Source organism: Lycium barbarum, chromosome 11 (genome assembly GCF_019175385.1).
Source record: "Lycium barbarum isolate Lr01 chromosome 11, ASM1917538v2, whole genome shotgun sequence".
Lineage (NCBI taxonomy): Eukaryota > Viridiplantae > Streptophyta > Magnoliopsida > Solanales > Solanaceae > Lycium > Lycium barbarum.
The window spans coordinates 75,490,004-75,507,791 of NC_083347.1; the positions used below are offsets into that span (position 1 = coordinate 75,490,004).

General features: G+C 37.2%; 1 protein-coding gene across 4 annotated transcripts in view; it reads left to right on the forward strand.

Moving 5' to 3' along the window:
- The window catches only part of LOC132616546 (plasma membrane ATPase 1-like), a 63,306-nt gene extending 58,040 nt beyond the window's left edge, over positions 1 to 5,266 (forward strand). For 3 of the 4 annotated variants that reach the window (XR_009573252.1, XR_009573254.1, XM_060331023.1), the window contains one exon: positions 1,919 to 2,249. The gene's annotated coding sequence lies outside the window, so the exon portion shown is untranslated. Of the gene's footprint in view, positions 1 to 1,918; positions 2,250 to 2,791 lie in introns of those variants that run through there. The other variant, XM_060331025.1, reaches the window with a different exon arrangement.
- Positions 5,267 to 17,788: the final 12,522 nt, after the last annotated feature.

The window sequence follows — 17,788 nt, forward strand, 5'->3', positions numbered from 1 at the left end:
TTTTCTACATTATGTTTGGTTGGCGACATGGAAATCGAACCTTCCACGCTGATGAAGAAGTGTATAGATGAGGAACAAGAGCCTTATATCCTGAAATTTGCCACACCAAAAAGACAAAACGACATTCCTCACTTAAGGGCCAAGAAGTGCAGAATGCAACATGTAACACCCCAAATTTTTTTAAACTAACTCTTGAATTTTTGATTGACCATATCTTGATAGTAAGGGTATATTTTACTTCGCACTTCCTGAACGTGAACTTGACGATATTTGGAACTTGTTTGAAGTGTTATGATGTAGTTATGTAAGATACTACTATTATTATCTTAGTGAATTATTAAATGGATTAGATATTTATATATTTAGGGCAGCTCCTTTTTGTAGTATTCCAAACAAAAACAAAAAAAAAGTTTGTAGTTATCCAAAGGTAAATATATTACCTTTAGCTCATATCCTCTCCACCTCCTCTTCATATTTCGTTTCTTCCAACAAAATAGAACCCCAAAGCTTCTCTCCTCTCATGATATTCATCCTCTAAATCAATCATCAAGAATTGTTTTGGTTGTGCCACAAACTACTTCACACTATTGAGGTAAGTTACAAAACCCGTTTTTGAACAGGACACCTGTTAGTATTTTCAGCATAATTCCTTGTATAATGTTTATTTTTAAGTGATCCAAGATGTTCTAGAAAGATATTTCATAGCCCTACAACTTTTGTTAATGCTCCAAAACCTAGTTTTTCTTTTATTTACTGGACAAGGGGTGATGAAGTACAGGGCAGGTGCTGCCCAAATTTCTGTTTTGCAAACCCTACATGTACTACTGTTAATATTTTGAGCATATATTTTTGTACAAAACTGCTATAGGAGTGATTTAAATTTCTTTGAAACCCCAAGGCATATATTTACAACTTTCTTTAAGGCCACAAAGTCTATTTTTGTCATTCACCTCTTTGAAACCGAGCCACAATACAAGACAGTAGTACTGTCTAGAATTCCTGCTTTCATAGTTTAGGGTGATTTTCAATGATTTCATGTTTAGTTTCGATGTGCTGAAACCATTGAACTTAAGTAGATATTTGATTGTGTATTTAAGGTATATATGCTCTTGTACAAGCTAAGAGGAATTATTTGACGAAGTGGACTTTAGTTGGTCTATGGCGTAGACGATTTGAACTCCTTGAGTTGTGGTAGAACTTGTTATGTGGTAAAACACCTAGGTTTGTGTATAAACTTGAACTTGGAATATCTTTATTTTTTGGAACTTTTGAAGTATCTTGATGTGTTTTTTCCTTTCTCTTCATCTTATATCATTGTATGGTTATTATCTCAAGTATTGCAGAATATTCGCTAAATTGCCCACTTGTACGAATTGCTTGATCATTTTGCTTTCTTGTTGGGACTTTGTCCTTCTTGTTGCGGTGACTTTGTCACCGATATCGGCATGCCTCTTGATTCGGATCTTACCTATCTTGACTTTGGATTTACATTTCGTCTTGATGATGGACTTCTGTCCATTTTCGAGTATGAGTGGAAAGCCACTTTCAACGTGGCTCTTGATTCTCTTAATTATTGGGTGACGACCCTACTTGATTTGGGACTCCGGTCCTTCTTGTTGTTGATTGTGCTTGATGTGATGGCATAACGTACATATTGGGCGAAATTGGTTATTTGACAAACTCTCTTGAATAGATTTATAAGCCTTCTTGACACTTGAGCCTTCAAATATTGATTTCGACATTTGGAAACTCCTTAAGGTTTGATATTTGATACTTTGATATACTTGTTTACTTGATTTATTATTATCTTATTGAGCTACCTACGTCAGATAAGGGAATTGGAAAATCTAATGGCTCCAAGCCCAAAGTTTATACGCCACTAAGCTTTATGCTTAGCAATAGTTGTTTTCTATCGTAGGTAATGTACGGGAAGAGATATGAAGATGGCCATTTGGAGTAGACTTTTTGGGATCTTTAGTGAAGATCACATTTGCATATGCATTTAGGTCTTGTAAAATTTTGGGACTTGTATATGATCCATATGTCACACTTATGTATGAAATTTTGGAGGCTTGTTGGACCACAAGACCATAAGCTTGTAACTTGAGCTCGGTAACTTGTTTTGCTATTTTTAGGTGTGATTTTATCCCAAGTCATCCCATGTACTGGGTTTACATTTTGCCTTGTAATTATGTACAAAGGAAGATACTAGTTTTCTGTGATAATCGCAAGTTTGAGTTTCGTGTATATTATGAACCTGCAGTGGTGTTGATTGGAAAATATAATTTCAAAATGAAGTTTCTTAAATGTGTTGACTATTTGAGGAGGGCGTTACCATTTTAAATTGATACTCTGATATTATATTTCATCTAAGAATTTTTTCGTAGTGTATAATGGGAAACAAAATGCCGCACTTTCACCTTTTTTTCGCATGGACCTATATCCGCCATTAATTTTTTTGTGAATATCTTTTGGTATAAATTTCTTCTAAACGTTGTAAGTGTGAAATTAGCCTTTGTTTTGTAAGTGGTATCCTCCCAAAGGGATGCTACACAACACCAATTGTTTGGTTCCTTTGTATTTACACCACCGCTCCAGAAGCGTGATAGAAAATTTGATGCAAAATTGGGGGTACAATTCATAAGTTCGAGGTGGAGGAAAAAGTTGATTCATGTCGTGCCGCGGCGTTAAATCAAGCGCTTGTTAGGAGGAAACCCAGCTTGTACTTTTTTTTAATTTTAATTTATTTTATTTTTATAGTGTCACGCTTTGTTTTGTTTTTATTTTGTAGATTAGGGGAAGTCTGAGTACCCAAAGTTGAAAGCTAAGTAGCATGTTTTGGCTTAAGTGTGGGGTCGTCCTGACCCTTAATGTTGAGGATTATGCTTCTAGCTAGGCCCTAGAGGGTCTCAGGGAGTATTTCTTACCCTTGTTTTATTTTTTCTCTACTATACATGCTTCGAGGACAATGCATATTTTTAAGTGTGGGGTGGATACTTCTGATTATTGAGGTCAAGGATGATTATGCTATAGGATTTTTTAAATTTTATTTTTATTTCTTAGCCATATATATTAAAAAAAACAGAAAGCTAATAAAAATTCAAATAGATTTTTGAATCTTTGTTCGTTCTTTTATTTTTCTTTTATAGCTTCTTTTTCCCTTTTAGTGGCATTGATCATCCACCCCTTGGGTTTTCTTATGGCCTCGGTTCTTTCCCGATGGGGGCCCTTTGAACCGGGTAATTTTTTTTTTAGGAGTAATTTATTTTTAGGAGTCCTAAAGGAGAGAGAAGAAAGACCCCTTTGAATTGTTTGATACTAGCATATTTAGGCCTGAGCTTGTGTAATACGTTCCTGTGAGTGCTTGAGTAATGAAAACGTTGGCAGACTTTCTGACACCTAGCTCATGGTTGTGACTCTGTATATAGCTTGTTCTTATTTTGCAGTTCGTCATGATCCTATCTGTCTTAGAATAGAATTGGTCCATCTTGATTGACACTTGTGCCATGTGTGGTGAGGAATTTCTACATTTATTCCATGTTTTGCATCATAGTCTTGTCACGCCCCAAAACCCACCCTAGACATGACCGGCATCCGACGTCATGAACAACATCGGAAGAACCTAAAAAATGCAATAACAATATTTGAACCCGCCAGGTTCAATATTCGCCTCCAACAGTTTATAAAATAAATGTAACAAGTCATGAATATATGAATTAAATCAGCGGAAGTCTTTATTCACCAAATACTTAGTCAAACGTAATAACGTGCCCGAGAGTTAATCAATAACTCAACAACTACCCACAAGAACGTATACTATGAAGCTTCTAAGATAATGAGAAATGTCTAAATCATCGGGATGCAGCCCAAAACTAAAAGATGAAAAGTAAAGATAGAATGGTGCCCCATGAACAATCATGTGGGCTCACCGAATAGTCTCGAAAGCAGCAAGTTCTCTTAAGTCGTAGGCGTATCACGAACCTGTTCCTCAATGATACCTAACATACCATAAAAAACAACAATGGTATGCCTGAGTACTGGGTACTCAGTGAGTGTCTAAGGAGCAATAGTTAACAAAACAAGATATAGTGAATGAAATCAATAAAATGATATCAATGAAAATAACAGTTCAAACCCAGGAATAAAGATGACAGACACATTAACTTAACTCCTTACCATTTACCAAGCCAAGTATTTCACTGACGAATTCAAATCACCACAAGCCACTCACAGGCAACAAGATATGAAACAAGCCACTCACAGGTAGATCAATCAATCGATACTCCGGGTTAGGAAATCGCGGAGGCTAATCGTCCTCTGGACTAGCACAGCCATAGATACTCCGGTCTAGAAAGATACGGAGGCTAATCGTCCTTTGGACTAGCACACCAATAGATACTCCGGGCTTGGAAGCAACGGAGGCTAATCGTCCTCTGGACTAGCACAGCCATAGATACTTCGGTCTAGGAAGAGACGGAGGCTAATCGTCCTCTGGACTAGCACAGCCATAGATACTCGGGTCTAGGAAGAGACGGAGGCTAATCGTCCTCTGGACTAGCACAACAATAGATACTCCGCGCTAGGAAATAACGTAGGTCAATCGTCCTCTGGACTGACACAACAATACTCGTATCAATACGTTAGGATCTATAATGGCTAATCGTCCTCTGGATTAGCACAGCTTGCCCATACAGGCCCAAACACCAACAAAATACAAATCATGGCATATTACCGAATCATCAATCATGTCTTAGAGCCGAATATCACTTCTCAAGTCATCATCTCAAAATGGAGACATTTCAAGTCATAACTGATTTAGAATCTTATTCAAATCTCTTATTCAATTTCAAGTTCAAGAAACCCATTCAACAACAAAACAAGTTTAAGGTCTAACCTTTAGAAGATTAAGTTCAATCATCCAATAATGGAAAAAACGAGTTTCACAAAGTAGTATAGTTCGTATAAGGTTCGATGCGGGCTTGACCCTACACACGCATGACCTCGTCTAAAAGAAATCATCTTTAATTCCAGAATAAATTCCACCAAACAAGAGTTATAACTTATACAAACAATCAAGGAAGGATTCTTAAATACAATTCATGCTTTCACAATATAAGCGTACTTCACAAGTAGACATAGTTGAAAAGATGATTTTTGGAATATAGACATACTTCAAGAAAGATTTTTGGGAAATTCTAGACATACATGAAAAGACGAATTTTGAAATATAGACATACAAAACACCTTCATAGTCAAAAGGATTTTTTTAAAAGGGACATACAAATCACAACCAAAGAGTTCATAAAAACCGATAGAAAGAGTATGTTCAAAAGAGACATACAAATTACCTTTATATTAAAAAAGGCTTGTATTTTTAAAGAGACATACAAATTACCTTTATATTCAAAAAGGATTTTATTTTTAAAGAGACATACCTTAATATGTTAAAAAAAGTTTAACAATTCACTTTCCTAATGAGGAACACCCAAACCCTAGCTTGAATCACTTTGAGAAGAATTATGCGGCAAACCCTAGGTTTTGATCACAAGAATCATGGGTTTGATGTTAGAATAGATTACAAATGTTAAGAGTGTTCTTACCTTTGATTTGAAGAATTGGAGGGATGATTTTTGTCCCTAGGGTTTGGAAGGATGAAAAAAAATGGGAACAAAATAAGACCATACCCATTTTAAACCCAATTGTTTGCCAGAAACGGAGAAAATACGGCCTACAAAGTATGTCCCGTACTTTGAAGTATGTCCCGTACTTGTAGCCTGTATTTAGGATGCCAAGACCAGTGAAGAACGGAAGAAGTACGTGCAAAATGACGTCCCGTACTTTAAAGTACGACCCGTACTTTGTGCGAAATCCCCAGCTTTTGTGCCCTTCTGTAAAATGGACATAACTTTTTGTACATAGCTGTTCTCAGGATGGATGACCTACCGTTGGAAATATAATTCAAAGATCTACAACTTTCATCAAGGAAGTGTTTCCAAATTCACAACACATTTTCATCAAAATCGCTCAGAAGACAGACCTACCAAAACTTAGGCGAAGTTAAGAGCCTTTAAGAACTTGAATTGTTGGTTTGACTTCAAAACGACCATCTTCCACCCGAATTCATGAAGAATGGATTCGTATAGGTATAATATCATCTTAACACTAGATTTTTACATATTCACACCTAACCCCAATTTACGGAGTGTTACAAGTCTAGAACTTGCCCTGCATGTTATTGAAACGAAATAAAAAGTGTTGCTATGTTTAGAAGATTATAATAGGCTTTCTTTGATATGTCTTGTGAATTTTAATCTTTTCAGAAATTGTATCACTAGTTAGCCCTTGGAGCCTGTAGCCTTTTATTGCTAGTCGTATTTTGCCATGATCCTTTTGTTGAATCCCTAGTTTTTGCACCCTGCTTCCTTGAGCACTGTAGCTTAGACTGTGTTATAATTGTGAAATTTGAAGAAAAGGGATGGTCAAGTGAAAAAAATGGTGGCCAATGATAAGCTGCAAAGTGATGAAAAGGCCCTCTTAGAAAGAATGTGACATGGAAAAAATGAGAAAAAAATTGCTTGAGAAAAAAAATTGAAGCGTTCTTGATATGATGAGAATTACTAGTGAAAATAATTGATGAAGAGAAGGTTGAAAAATAAAGTGAAGAGGTGAAAATAATGGGTGATGAAGTCTCAAATTGCAAAGTGCTTAGGGAAGTGTAAGTCACTATTATATAGTTCTCCTACCCGTCCCCTAGCCAACATTACAACCCGTTAAAGTCCTATTTGATTTTATTCGAGCACGCTTAATTAGTGGAGATGTACATAATGGTCAAGCCTATGGTTCTTTGTGCATATATGTGAAATTCTTTGTGAGTGCAAGAGTTGTGCTTTGATTCTAAGTCCTTAATTTACATTCGGTTCTTTGATTTGAGTGTGTGGACTATTTATTCTTGTGAGGGCACTTGTTTCATGATAGATATGTGATGTTATTAGATTTCTTTGACAGCATAGGTGAGCGAGCTTAAATTTGATGAGTTAGAGTACGATCCATCTATGAGATTAGGAGGTTAGAAGTTTGTTTTTTGTTTGTTGACTTGTAAATCTTGCATGATGATCAGGAAGTATATTTGATGGTTTGAGTTACTAGAGGGCCTAATTGTTGGTATCAGTCAAAGTGGTGGTGTTCCTAAGCTTGATTTATTCAGAGTGGTATTAGCGCTTACTCGAGGACGAGCAAGAGTTTAAGTGTGGGGTGGTGATGTTCAGCCTAAAATGCATATATTTAGCTATTAGTTGTCTCACATTTTAGTACTTTTAATCGTCTTTGAGTATTACTATATTAATTTATGCTGAATATTATATTTTATTGTGTAGGAATAAAGAATTGCAAAATTGAAGAGATTTGGAGCAAAATTGAATAAAATGTGGAATAAAACGAAAGGAGAAAAGAAGAGGAGACAAGATGGGGGACACTCCTTAGAGTTTGCCCCCCTAATTTGAAGACAAAATAAAAAGGAAACACATTGGAGAAAGGAAAAGAAAAAAAAGAAAGTAAAAGAAAATGTATCTGGCAGCAAAGTTGGACAAAATAATTGTTCCTAAAATTTCCTCTTGGTGCGTCGCCTGGGGTGACACCCAGGGCGGTGCACCAAGCCATTTTTTCACTGTGTTAACCGATTCGAGTTGGATTTGGTTTTTAAAAGCCCAGGCCTTTTGATACCCTATAAATACATATTCTATAGAGTTTTTACATAATTTTGGATAACTTGAAACCCTTAGTTCAAAACTTTGACCTATAGAGAGCTTGGAGCCGCCGTGGAGGCCGTAGTTACAGGGGTTTACCTGTCAAGAATAACTAGTTCCACCCAAGTGTCATATCCCATGGATGTATTTACACAAGACCGATAGACTCGATCTACTACTATAGAATCCCCAAAGTAGTAGAGACACGAGTAGGTATATCAAGCAAGTCACAAAGCATGTCTAGACCCATAGATAAATAAGTAGACACATAGGAGAAAGTACACCCCGAATCAAATAAGACTGAAGCAGACTGATGACAAACCGAAATGATACATGTGATAACCGCATCAGAAGCCTCGGCCACTGGTCTATCAGTAAAAGCATAGAAATGGGCACATCCATCCTCGGACTGCATGATACCGCGACCAACACATCCTGCATAAGCTCCACCCCTCACTGACTGAGAAGTGCCCCTACCGGACTGCCGACCACCTTTGCAAGGCTGCGAGCCTCATCTACCAGAATATCCACCCCTCTAGCTGGCGGTGCTAGAGGCCTAGGTGCCTGAACTTAAGAACTCTGCTGGGCTCCACTCTGTCTATACCTAGGACAGTCCCTCCTAATATTTCCTATCTCACCACACTCATAGCATGCCCTCCACGGTCGGTATACCGGGAATAAGAACACCTAGATGTCTACCCTAAACTAAAGCCAATATGCCCTCCACTGTACCAACTGTGCCCTAAAGAACCACCCGCGGAAATTTGGAGTGTTGATTGGATGGGGCGACTGGAATGGTGATGAAGGACTCTGTCATGGTGTCCCCACCCTCTAGAAGAAGAACTACTGAAGCTGCCAAATTTGCTAGCCCTCTTATCATCACCCTTATCAAAGAGCTGACCTCTCACAGGCTCAACTTGCTTAGCATGATCTAATACTGCCTAGAATGTATCCCTAGAGGCTACTACCTATAATGTCGCCAATCAAAGCAGAAGGGTTAAACCCTTCATAAACCGCCTCACTCTCTCTGCTTCGGTGGGAGCACGGAGGCTATAAAATGAGCTAAGGCATGGAATCTAGACTCATACTCAGTGACTAACAACCCTTTCTACTCTGGGGCGGAGAACTCGTCCCTCCTCCAGTATCTTAAGCTACTAGGAACATACTTCTAAAAAAATACCTCATAAAACTGAGTCCATGTTAAAAGCCAAATAATTAACTCCATGCGACTCCACTAAGCCTAGCTTGTGAAGCCTCTCATGACAACTGATAATGAACTCATACGCATCCTCCTCGGGAGTACCATAGAATAGGGAGGACACATATTGGTAAACCTCTGGAAAGTCTTTTGCTCCTCATGGGACATGACCGGCCGAGGAAATGGCTAAGCAGCAAAATCAGGTGTTGATTCCATCAAAGTAGGGTGCCACAGTGGCAGCAGGTTGTGCCCCTGGAGTACGATACTGATCATGAGTCCGACCTCCAACTCTGGTATGTGACCCATCTGGAGTAGCTAAAAGAATGCCTGCCTAGGTCAAACCCTCAAGAAGGCTACGAATACGCACAATAGAGCCCTAAAGAACTGGCGTAGCAATAATCTCTGGCGGTGCTTGAGGTTGTCCCAGGAGATAATGATATAGCACGGGACTGACCAGTCATTGGTGCCCTATCTATGGTTAGTGTTGCTCTACGGGGCTACCCCTACCACGGTCTCTGCCTCTACCACGTGCCACGGCCTCAACCGCAGGCAATGGTGCCTCATACCTAGCCACATCGCATGTCCTCACCATCTGTGAGAGAGTAGAATATGAAATTAGATACCAATTTGAATAAACTAACACAAAAAAATGAATGAAGGGAAATTTCCTAAATGCCCCATTGCCCCTCGAGGATGGGTACAAATGTCTACGTACCAATCCGCAAGACCCTACTAGACATTACTCTTATACTTGTGAGACCGGTGAACCTAGGGCTCTGATACTAATTTGTCACAACCCATTTCAAGGGTCATGATGGCACCTACTCTATCCCCCCGGTAGGCGAACCATCCCCAAGTTGTCAACCAAGTTTTAAAAAAATGCCGAAGTTAAATACATCAAAAATACTAGCTACCAGTCTTAGTATATATAATAAGTGTGGAAAGATAACTCAGTCAAATACAATCCCCAAACCCTGGTCTTAACTTGTACAAGAGCTTCTCTCTACAAGAAAAGTGTCTTTTTGTGGCAATAAAAGTCGCCACAAAAAGCCCAAAAGTCGCCACAGATGAGTTTTAGTGGCGACACACGGGTCGTTGGCTATACTAAGTGGCTGATACTTATCTATGGTGACAAAACATGTCCATGAAGGGTACGATTTGTGGCGACATATACCACCACAAAAGCTGATTAAAATCGCCACGAAAACCACCCCAAAAAGTGTTAGAAAGAAAGGTCGCCACTGAAAACATAGCTTTAGCGGCGACATGGTTGCCTTAGAAAACCTACAATGACGATTGTTTAGCTGCCACAAAATGTTTTTAGCTTTTGATAGCCTCTTCCGTGGCAACTGGGGTCGCCATTGAAGTCTCTTTTTAAAACAAAACCAAAAAATTACTAGGTTGCTGTATTTCTATTTATTGCCCAACAACATAAAAAGTATAAAACAAATACACCTAGAAAGAATGAGATAAGAACTTTTCATTACCAAATAATTTATGTAACAAAGTATACAACACTCCGTAATATATTGTAATTGTGTATACACATGAAAAAAGAATCAAATGCCTTCGAACTTCTCCTCGGCCAACATCATCTTCTTTGTTGAAGAACCGTATTGTCGTTATTTCAAGAAAAAATGTAAAGAATTATTTTGGTAACCACCACAATAGAAATAAACTATTTATTTATAACATACCAATTCGAACAAATTTAAATCAAGTATTTGAAGTTCGTATCGACTACAATAATTTTTACCTACTACTTTTATGTGCAAAAGGGAAAGTTGAAGTTAATTCCATTCAAGGTAATACCTAAGTCATATATCAGATATGGATTAACACAAAATAAGTACTCCATGACTAGAATTTGAACCTTTTCCCTATAACCTCTTGTCTATTATCTTTGTTCAAACAAACCCCTTTTCACTGAATAGCTACTTATTAAAACGCATTTCAAGCTTAAACGCAAAAAGTCAAAGAAATTACAAATTTTGGTCCAACTTTCTAAGTGCACTAACCATTATAATGCAATAACACAATTAGAATTGCTTCAGACATGAAAGGGAAAACTTTAACCAAAGTGAAGTGGTCGACTTTTGAGCTGCAACACTATACGTGTCGTGCACTGATCTCAATTCCCAACTGGCTTTAATATTTGACACTAAGCACAATATTATCATTTAGCCTATCAGAGTTCAAAACATGGATTAAGGAACAACCTATATAGTTAAGCTACTTGATGACTCTATGTGTTCTTTACTCACATCTTCATATCTCCAACAACAGAATTTATAAGCAATGCCAATCATTATTCAATTTTGATAGAGTACTAACCTACAACACTATTTTTAGTTTCGGTTCCTTGATGATGGTTACTTGATTGTTACAGTCCTCTTCACCTCTCCCACTTCTACCTCGTCTAAATTATGTCATTTCCTGAAAAATAACATAAACAATATAAAGGAAGCTTTTGTTTCCTTACATGAAAAGGAGTAACTCTTTTCCTATAAGAATGAGACTGCTGAACTGTCGTGAAAATAAAGGCATACAAAAGCTGCATATAAGAAATTCCCATAGAGAGCTAAAAGAAATAGAGGGATGGATGAATTTAGGTCCTACCATATATTGGCTAAAAGTCAAATAAAAGTTTCATTTTGCTTCATTAATTAATGATACCACATGCAGGAGTGTAGATGAATTTGCAATAAAAGGGACTACTGATATGCTGAAATTCTCAACGTCTTCATCAAAAAGGGTGGACAACATATATTATTTAGGTGTATTTTAGACTTTTTTTTTTAATGAAAACCACCAAACCAAGTTTGGCAGTGTTTTATTAAAATAGAAGGTTTTTTGTACAAGAAAGGAAAAAAGAAAAACAAACAAAAAAAGATCCTTTGCTGGTTTCGATAAAACAGTTGCACCAGTCAGGAAAAAGCTACTCCATTTTTTTAACCCCTCCCCCCAGGAGCTCTCTCCTTTGCTCCCTTGGTGACTCGAACTTGCAACCTTCGGATTGAAAGTGGAGGGTGCTTACCATCTGAGCCACCCCCTCTTGTCAAAATAATGTTACTTTTGGGAATCGAACCTAGGACACAGACTTTTTTTCATTTTTTTTTACCCTCCCCCCAAGAGCTCCCTCATTTGCTCCCTTGGTGACTCGAACTCGCAACTTTCGAGTTGAAAGTGAAAGGCGCTTACCATCTGAGCAACCCTCTCTTGTCTAGACCATACTTGTCAAACCAATTGCTTTATGATAAAACCATTACAGAAAACAAGAAACAACCATCTTCCAAGATTAATGACATAAACTCAGTAAATCAAATACAATAATTAGTCATCAAACAACATAATTAAACCATTTGAATGTTATTTTTTCTTGAAACCACACTCTCATAGAAAGGTCTACTCCAAAAAATACTTTTTCAAATCTAAAGCAGTTTCAATTATTAATTAGATCAAATAAAAAACAGTCTACTCTAAATCAGGCTACTAGAAAAGCTTACAAGTGAAATATTTCAGCCAAGACAAGTAACAGTACACAAAGAATGAAAAAAGAATGGAGGATGGAAATTTCCTCGAGGACGTGAAAGTTGCATCAAAATAAGTTTCTGATCTAAAGTATTCTTATTACTTCTTCACAGTATAAAGTCCAATTAATTTAACTAGACTAAGTTTGCTTTCATGTTTTCTTAATATAATTTTGAAGCAATTAAGTCATAGATGAAACAAGTATACTAGGGTTATTTAGACAGCCATCATAAACAGATAATCAAAAATTAAAAGGCAAGAACTGACTGAAAAGCTTCAAGTTCCTCTCTTTTTTGGTCATCAAAGATACTTATATTTCATATCATAGTAAAGTGAACTACAGAGAACACCTTTGTGGACTAGCCACCATATATCGTTGTGGCACAACCATACTACTACTAACCAAACTAGTAGCAATATTTACATTATGCACAAAAGATATCACAGTACTAAGATAACACACAAGAATAGGACATGGCATAGCACCGTTCTAGTAAATATAACTCCATCTTTACCTGCATTAAAAAATACCTTTAAGGACGATGCAGTATCCCAAAACAACATCGTTGTAGGAGATATGGAAGATCTGAATGGAATCGAGGGAAAATACAACAAAATTGGTAGTATTTTTCACATAGAACTTTAATGACATCAAATACACAATAAGACCTATGGAGTAGTAGAGTCGAATCAGGCCTCAAATACACCTCATAACAAGTAATAAATAGAGAGACAAACACTAAACACATAAACAACAGATAGATTTAAGAAAGAGATACAAACCCTAAGTTTGTTTGCCGAGAGAGAAAACTAGGTTAGGAGCGAAATTTGCTCAAGAAAATGTCTGGGCTCTTCAACACAACAGGGGGGAAATCTCCATCTGGGTAGGGATCATCGTCGGCATCATCAATTTTGGGTCAGGACTTGGGTTATCTAAGGGGAGAATTGGGTATATGAGATTTGCTTTATGAGTTCTCTCAAGGAGACACTGAAAGCATAAATCTGAGTTACATTATTTTCTTAGAGGAAAAAACGCAAAATTTCTTTTTTGTTTTTGTTTTGGAAAGTTTTCGTTTGAATTTAATTTCAAATGTTAAAATAATCATATTTGGCAGTGACTTCGTCACCACAACGGCCTGTTAGTGGTGACTTCTATCGGTTGCTACTAAATCATTTGTAGCCAAATTTTGTTCTACACGAAAAGTGAAATTTAGACCTGTGATTGCATGTATTTGTTGCGACGTAACTATAATCGCCACTAAAGGTGTATTTTCTATGACGACTTTCAAGGGCGCCACAAAATCCATGATTTTCTATGGCGACTACTAAAAGTCGCCACGAATCCATAACTGTTTGTGGTGACTAATCTAGTCGCCACTAAAAACCAAATTTCTTGTAGTGTAAATACATTACATCTCTTAAATACGGAATAGAAATTGTATGATATATAACTAGATAGAAATATAAAGATAGGAGAAGATCCAGGGCTGCTGATATGGCATGTAGCTCACCCCGAAACCTTTAAATACACCACCTCGGGATTAGCAACGAGGCTTGGAATTGGAGCAAGGATCGGTATCTGCACAGAAAGTGCGGAAAGTGTAGTATGAGTACAAACCACTAGTACTCTGTAGGTATCATAGGCCGACAACGAAGGAAAACACATATAAAGCATATAAAGACTTAATCGAAACACCCTTTAGGCTACTCAACTTAGGTTATGCTAGTTCTAACCAAGAGTTAGTGTTTCACAAGACAGGTACACAAGTATCACATAGGAGAAATAATAGAATAAATGAATGAATGTATGAATGCAATGCATTAGCAAATATCAATTCCGATAAACACATGCTAGCGCCCATTCCGTCTAGTCATGACTCATGGGGGACTCGCAAGGTTCATATACTTGTTGCGGTGTGCAACCCCATCTCATGTTGTGGTGTGCAACCCCATCCCATAATTTTTACTTGTTGCGGTGTGAAACCTCATCCCATAATCATCTTGGATATGTAACCTCGGTCCCATAATCATCACAGATATGTACTTGTACCCGCACTCAGTATATCTTATAGACTGACAACGAAGAAGTAGTGACGAAGTGTGAGAAGGAAAAATCTCAACATTCCATGAAGGCAACAACTCCAAACCCATAGGCGAATTCAAGTAAAATCTAAAGCCTTTCAACGTAAATTAAAAGTTGAATTACATTAATTTATTACTGATTACGTCAAACACATAAATACTTGAGTTTTTAGGGATAAAAAATTATTTATTAAGAGTAGGTAATATTTCTAATATTTGTCCAAGAAATTCTTATGGTTAATTACTTTTGGATTTTAATTTATTCCCATTTGTTGTGATTTAAAATTACAGATGTATCTTAAACAAGATTATAGTGGGATTTTGTCAATCTATACTTTATAAATAAAAACCAGTCAACTATACAATAAAAAATTAAGTTTGGTTATAACATGAACCATCTAAATTGATTTTTGTCATTTAAGACAAATTAGAATCGTTTGAAATAGATGTTTTCTAACTATCATGTTTATGCTTATTTCAACCTACTGGTATCTAACGAGTATACTCATGATAAATGTCGAACTAAACATAAATGTAATAGCATAATCCAAATTTTAACTAGTTAGTATCACATAATAAAGTGTACACTTGAAGCATACATGGACGTACATGTGTGGCACATATTTCTTCAAGAAGGACAACAAAGCCAAAAATAAAATAAAATTGCAGACACATTTCACTGGATATTCCGTCTAGATTCATTAGGTACTCTATCGACGTACATCAAATTAAAGCTTCTAGTTCACTTTATTTAAATACATGTAAGTTCACAAAAATAAAGATTTCCAACTTATAAAAGAAATGTTTTACGTAGATTCGAGTATTTAAAGCCAAACCCAAGAGTATAACTCCATCTTCTCCACTATATATCTTTGGTCCGAGGGTGAACACATGTCAATCTATCCCTTCCGCTCTGAAGAAAACTATTTATAAGACCTACACCGATTGTTATTATTCAATTTGACCAGCCAAATACATCTTCATTTACATTAACTAGTATTATCTTTTCCACACAGTCAATCATTGTCTATCGATAGATGAAGAGATGCCAAGTTTGTTGAATCTGTTGAAAATATCAACATTTTGGTTGTGGTGATGATGTCGCTTGTCTTTTCCATTGTTGCTATGATAATCACGGAATGTCACTACCAAGATACTTGTACCAAGCCATGTGGGGTTGACTGCAATATACAATTGAGTTAGCTTTCTAGTACGCACTTTTATGGTAAAGCAAAGTCTTCTAAAAAACCAAAAACAAAAAAGAAAGCTTCTCATACGGACCAACAATCAACAAAGTTAAAATTACATTTACAAACTTTCAACTGCCAATTGTGATACTCGTGATACCAGATTTGTGTTATATTTTTTACGGTGACACGTGATTGAATATGTTGCTGCATTTATTTAGGAGGGCAGGAGTAATCAACCTAAAATTAAAATGAAAAAACAATCAAATGATAATTATGTTAAGGGTTTGTTACAAGAGATAGGTAAGAGGGTGTCTCTGGGATGCTACATGAGGAACCATAAACTAATATCTTCATGTTATAAGTTTAGCCTTGTTTCCATATGCACTATTAGTTTAAAATAGATAGAACCAACACATCCCGCATCACCACAAACACGTAGTCAAGTATACCACAAGTCACTTAGTGCATAAAGAACGGTGACAAACCCACACAATAAGAAATTATACCAACCTTATGGATTTAACACCACAACCATTCCAAAAGGCCTATCATGATTTCCCCATCAACAACTACTTGATTTGCTAATCAAAGTCTAAGAAGGTAAGTCGTAACCTACCTCGAAGCCGAGCATGAGCCTCAAACTCCTCAAATCTTGGCCTACATTTTCCGGATTGCCTCCTAACTATCAAAGTCTAGAAATTAAATGACCTACATTAGACTACAATCTAACGATATAAATAATACTATGCTTTCAGAAAAACCCCAAAATAACCCCAAAAGAGACCCCAGGCCACATAAAGTAAAGTGGAAAACTATGAGAGAGAAAAGGTCAATCCAAAGTTAAAGAAGTCCAATCACTAATTACCAATATCAATTAGTCCCTAAGTAGCATTAATTTAATCAAATAAAGAAAAAACCCCAAGTTCCATATATTCAAACCCTTGAATTTAGGAAGAGATTCAACTTAATATCTAATTCTCAAATGATTAGAAGCCTAGAATCTAAGAAATATCCCCATAAAACTCATTAGAATTACAAAGAAATCATAAAAGAAATTTAGGGTTCCTAACCCATCTTCCCTAATCTAATTCAAGAAACTAGCATGGAATCTAACCTTGAACCATAAATAAATTACAAGAGAAGAAAAGGAACTTACCCCAAGATGAATTCACCCAAAGATGCTTCAATTTCACCCACAATACTCTATAGGATAATAATTTGGCGAATGGAAGGAATGATACAAAGTTGAGAAATAAAAAGGGTTTTCTGATTCAACGATTTTCGCATCCGCGGACACCCTATCCGCAGATGCAGACTCGCCTCCGCGGAGAGGGCCTCGCCTCTGCAGAGTCACTAACCACCTCACCATTTCCCATCTGCGGGCCAAGTCCCGTATGGACTGACCCGCAGAGGAAAAACATGTCTGCAGAAGCGGGACATCAAAAACCAGCAAAATCTGTTTTTTCACCAAGTCCAATCCGAAACCCGACACTAATTCGAGACCCCTCAGATACAAACCAGATATGCATACCAACATAAAATCATGCTACGAATCCACCTGCGCCCTCGTAATTCCTAATAAAGGTCATATTGACTCAGTCAACCCCCAGAACCCCCAAAGTCAAGTTTCCAACCAAGGACCCAAAACACTTCCGAGTGCTTCGGGAACAGATCCAATCACCCCAACAAGTTATAAATGACTCTCCGAACCTTATGGAATTTACAGAATTCCTAAAAAGGTTCGTTTATCTAAAATTCAACTATTAGTCAACAATTGTTTTTTACTTTAAGCCTCTAATTCCCTCAAAACCCATCCGTATCGCCTACCGAACCGCGCTACCCCTCCATACGAGTCAAACATGCTCTGACGAAGCTTGGGGAAGGGTCAACAGAGGTAAAAGGGTCAAAAGGCCTAAATGATCAAACAGGTCATGACATGTCCCTACCCAACTCCTGGGTCGAGTGGGTACCCACGCTATCCCCCTTGGTGGGCGAACCCTTCCTTTACCTTACCTTATTTTACATAAACATACAAAAGATTAAGA